The sequence below is a fragment of the Oncorhynchus masou genome, chromosome 13 (genome assembly GCF_036934945.1).
Source record: "Oncorhynchus masou masou isolate Uvic2021 chromosome 13, UVic_Omas_1.1, whole genome shotgun sequence".
Classification (NCBI taxonomy): Eukaryota; Metazoa; Chordata; class Actinopteri; order Salmoniformes; family Salmonidae; genus Oncorhynchus; species Oncorhynchus masou.
Window position 1 is genome coordinate 94,854,168 of NC_088224.1, and position 6,000 is coordinate 94,860,167.

Sequence of the window (6,000 nt, forward strand, 5' to 3'; positions counted from 1 at the left end):
CAGTGTTCATGAATGATGGATGTTCATTTCAGATAATGTACCAGTGTTCATGAATGATGGATGTTCATTTCAGATAATGTACCAGTGTTCATGAATGATGGATGTTCATTTCATATAATGTACCAGTGTTCATGAATGATGGATGTTCATTTCATATAATGTACCAGTGTTCATGAATGATGGATGTTCATTTCAGATAATGGACCCGTGTTCATGAATGATTATTTCATATAATGGACCAGTGTTCATGAATGATGGATGTTCATTTCAGATAATGTACCAGTGTTCATGAAGTTCATTTCAGATAATGTACCAGTGTTCATGAAGTTCATTTCAGATAATGTACCAGTGTTCATGAAGTTCATTTCAGATAATGTACCAGTGTTCATGAATGATGGATGTTCATTTCAGATAATGGACCCGTGTTCATGAATGATGTTTATTTCATATAATGGACCAGTGTTCATGAATGATGGATGTTCATTTCAGATAATGGACCCGTGTTCATGAATGATGTTCATTTCAGATAATGTACCAGTGTTCATGAATAATGGATGTTCATTTCAGATAATGGACCAGTGTTCATGAATGATGGATGTTCATTTCAGATAATGGACCCGTGTTCATGAATGATGGATGTTCATTTCGGATAATGGACCCGTGTCTGACTAAACGTAGCAATTCCCTTAATGTATTTGTCTGATTGTTTGCACATGTTATTTCAATGGAACTGTGAATCTATATTTGTAGTTTAAAATAGATTCTCAACATTTTACCTGCTGCTACATTGTTGTCACATTTTCATGTTGTCTAATATGAAAATCAAACCCGTACTCAAGAATAGATTATATTTATTCTTCAGTTAAACAGAATTCTGTATCGCCAATTGTATTATTTTATTTCATGAATGCATTGTTACTTGATAGTGCATTTAATAATGCACTACATTAACTATTCAGTTAACCCATAGCCTCTAGTTAGCTGCACGGAAAATATATTTCAACTTTTCAAGTGTTAAAACACTAGTTCAACATTAAGTTCAAAATGTATTTGTTTTCTTTTTGATTTTTAAAAGGGGCAATCTGCTGTTTCTAAATACATTGTTAGATTTAAATTAGTGTCAGCTGTTTCCAGACATCAAAATGAATCTAATATTAAGATGAGTCCATGGCATCTCATGTGATCTATTGTGATTTGTCATGTGATCTATTGTGACCAATCACAGGAAATGTGAATTATTATGTGGATTATAATTAATGAACATTTTTTTTCGTTGGGGGGGTTGATACATTGAGTCTGAAATTTCAAAGTGGAAATGACAAACTTTAGAAGCATTTTTTAAAACGTTTGCATTTGCAGGAAAATTATCAGCAACAAAAGAGTGATCAAATTAAGAGACTACATCTGTAGTTGATTGCCCAATGTTTGCCGTGATTTGAAAGTGTTATGCATTCTATATTACCACATTTTTCTTTGAAAGCAAAACATTTTCGATTTTTAGTTTTGTACACACAATTATTTGTAGCCTGGGTACCAGTCTGTTTGTACTAACATTCCACTCCTTGTACTCCTTGTGGAATGTTGTAATGTTGGCATAAAACAGGTCTGGATTTCAGGATAATTTGTACTGTATTCCATATTGTCATGCTTTTGGTGTTTTTATCTTACAGCTCCTGCCATATATTTGAGTGTCTTCTAGCTTTATTTTATAGACCTGATCGCCATGGTGTACTGTTGTTACACAGCATCATAATCTGCTGTATATTGATCGTGTAGTTTTAATATTTCAATTTATTGTTTGTTGTAACGCCTGTATTTTAACTTAGCACTTTGCTTTTATATTACTGGATATATATATATATAATATATATATACTTTTTTTTGTCCTCCTGAACAGTATTTGATCGAACTAATGTTAATGTAGCTGATATTGCTGTCTTTTGACTGCTACACTACTGAGTAACTTGGTCAAACTGTGTTTACCCATGTTTCATGTCTCGTACCTTTTCTTCTATGGTCTAGAGACTCTAGAGGAAGAAATACACAGTCAAATACTTCAATAGAATACAGTAAAAACCTTCAATAGAATACAGTCAAAAACCTTCAATAGAATACAGTACAATACTTCAATAGAATACAGTAAAAAACCTTCAATAGAATACAGTAAAAACCTTCAATAGAATACAGTAAAACCTTCAATAGAATACAGTAAAAAACCTTCAATAGAATACAGTCAAAAACCTTCAATAGAATACAGTCAAAACCTTCAATAGAATACAGTAAAAACCTTCAATAGAATACAGTAAAAACCTTCAATAGAATACAGTAAAAACCTTCAATAGAATACAGTAAAAACCTTCAATAGAATACAGTTGAGAAAAAGAGAAGCATCAGGATGTTACATATAATTTGGATATGACTATTTTTTTTTTCTTTTATGTGTACAAAATAATACCTAAGGCTATCCTGTATTACATTAAATAATCACACTAAACATGACTCATGTTTCTGACTCATCCATTATTGCAAATGGTAATTTTAATGTTCATTTAAAGGAAGTCGTTCACTATTTTACAACTAAACATCTATGGAAGTGATGGGTGCATGTGAGCACGAAATATACAATGTTATAAAAAACACAATTTTGACGGTTCATGACCACTAAAAAAATACTTTCCAAATCACCTGAAATCAACTCATATTTGGTTTGATTACTTAAAAGGTGATTCGGCCTTTACAAAAAACGGGATCACATCCCCCCCCCATCACTACGTAGATTTGTAGCTAGCGTTGCTAAAGTTAGCTGAAGTTTGTAATTCTGCGGCCCAACGCAGGTACAGGGAATCAACCATTTAATACTGACGGACATGGAACAGGAACAGCGTCTGGACATAAACACGACAAACAATACAGGGAACAACACAGAGGAGCAGACATACAGGGAACAACACAGAGGAGCAGACATACAGGGAACAACACAGACATACAGGGAACAACACAGACATACAGGGAACAACACAGACATACAGGGAACAACACAGAGGAGCAGACATACAGGAAACAACCAAAACATACAGGGAATAACACAGAGGAGCAGACATACAGGGAACAACACAGACATACAGGGAACAACACAGACATACAGGGAACAACACAGAGAAGCATACATACAGGGAACAACACAGCCATACAGGGAACAACACAGAGGAACAGATATATATATATATATATATAATGGAAGGGTAGCAGGCGTGACATTAATGGCTGGCGCCCTCGAGAGCCAGGGAAGGGGAGCAGGCGTGTAATGGAAGGGGAGCAGGCGTGACATTAATGGCTTGCGCCCTCGAGAGCCAGGGAAGGGGAGCAGGTGTGACAGTAATGGCTGGTGCCCTCGAGAGCCAGGGAATGGGAGCAGGCGTGTAATGGAAGGGGAGCAGGCGTGACATTAATGGCTGGTGCCCTCGAGTGCCAGGGAAAGGGAGCAGGCGTGACAGTAATGGCTGTTTGAAGAAAACTAAACCAGATATAACAGTTTCTCTCTAACAACAGAGATGACAGTTTCTCCTTAACAACACCTTCTCCCCGGGGGCTGACAACATGGACATATATTAAGGCAGCCCCCCCCCCACCTCTCTGATTCAGAGGGGTTGGGTTAAATGCGAAAGACACATTTCGGTTGAATGCATTCAGTTGTGCAACTGACTAGTTATCCCCCTTTCTTGTATACAGTGCATTCAGAAAGTTTGATCGGGTTCAAGTCCGGGCTCTGGCTGGGCCATTCAAGGACATTCAGAGACTTGTCCCGAAGCCACTCCTGCGTTGTTGGCTGTGTGCTTCAGGTCATAGTCCTGTTGGAAGGTGAACCTTCCCCCCAGTCTGAGGTCCTGAGCGTTCTAGAGCAGGTTTACATTAAGGATCTCTCTGTACTTTGCTCCGTTCATCTTTCCCTCGATTCTGACTACTTTCCCAGTCCCTGTCGCTGAAAAACATCCCCACAGCATGATGCTGCCACCACCATGCTTCACCGTAGGGATGTTGCCAGGTTTCCTCCAGACGTGATGCTTGGCATTCAGGCCAAGGAGTTCAATCTTGGTTTCATCAGACCAGAGAATCTTGTTTCTTATGGTCTGAGAGTCTTTAGGTGTCTTTTGGGAAACTCCAAGTAGGCTGTCATGTGCCTTTTACTGAGGAGTGGCTTCCATCACTCTACCATAAAGTCCTGATTGGTGTAGGGCTGCAGAGATGGTTGTCCTTCTGTAAGGTTCTCCCATCTCCACAGATGAAATCTGGAGCTCTGTTAGAGTGACAATCAGGTTCTTGATCACCTCCCTGACCAAGGCCCTTCTTCCCTGATTGCTCAGTTTGTCCGGGCAGGCCAGCTCTAGGAAGAGCTTGGTGGTTCCAAACTTCTTCCATTTAAGAATGATGGAGGCCACTGTGTTCTCCGGGACCTTCAATGCTGCAGAAATGTTTTGCTACCCTTCCCCAGATCTGTATCTCGACACAATCCTGTCTCGGACCTCTACGGACAATTCCTTCGACCCCATGGCTTGGTTTTTGCTCTGACATGCACTGTAAACTGTGGGACCTTATGTAGACAGGTGTGTGCCTTTTTCAAATCATGTCCAATTAATTGAATTAACCACAGGTGGACTCCAATCAAGTTGTAGAAACATCGAGGATGATCAATGTCGTCGGAAAAGAAAGCTGACGTTTTACGTGTCCCCAACCGATTGTGTTTTTTTATTTTTGTTTATTTGCATTGTTTGTAACTTATTATTTTACTTATTTTTTACATAATTTTGCCTCTACCGCTATAAATAACATAAGGACATCAGGACTGTGATTACTCACCATGGACTGGCAGAATCGTTTTTTTCTTTCTTTTTAAGGAGTCTGACGAGCCTAACGCAAACGATATACTGCTTTCTTGGGAAGAGGCTCAGATCCCTGTGATTTGCGTGAAGAGGCCGGAGACAAAGGGGCCAGAGGGCGGGCTGCTTTCTGAGAATTCGTAGGCGATTGAATAAACCTCCATTTCCTTCCATTCGGTTAGCAAACGTACAATCTTTGGAGAATAAAATCAATGACCTACGAGGAAGATTAAACTTCCAACGGGACATTCAAAACTGTGATATCTTATGCTTCACGGAGTCGTGGCTGAACGATGATATTATCAACATACAGCTGGCTGGTTATACGCTGTACCGGCAGGATAGGACAGCGGCGTCTGGTAAGACAAGAGGCGACGGACTATGTATTTTTGTAAATAACAGCTGGTGCACGATATCTAAGGGCGTCTCGAGCTATTGCTCGCCTGAGGTAGAGTATCTCATGATAAACTGTAGACCACACTATCTACCGAGAGAGTTTTCATCTGTATTTTTGTGGCTGTTTACATACCACCACAGTCAGAGGCACTAAGCATTGGATGAGCTGTATTCCGCCATATGCAAACAAGAAAAGGAGGCGCTCCTAGTAGCTGGGGACTTTAATGCAGGGAAACACATCCGTTTTACAAAATTTCTTTCAGCATGTTAAATGTGCAACCAGAGGGGAAAAAAAACTCTGGACCACCTTTACTCCACACACAGAGACGCATACAAAGATCTCCCCTGCCCTCCATTTGGCAAATCTGACAATAATTCTATCCTGATTCTTGCTTACAAGCAAAAAGGAAAGCAGGAAGCACCAGTGACTCGGTCTATTAAAACGTGGTCAGATGAAGCAGATGCTAAACTACAGGACTGTTTTGCTAGTACAGACTGGAACATGTTCCGGGATTCTTCTGATGGCATTGAGGAGAACACCACATCAGTCACTGGCTTTATCAATAAGTGCATCGATGACGTCCCCACCACAGTGACCTTACATACATACCCCAACCAGAAGCCATGGATTACAGGCAACATCCACACTGAGCTAAAGGCTCAGAGCTGACGCTTTCAAGGAGCGGGAAACTTATAAGATCCAGCTTTGCCCTCCGACGAACCATCAAAC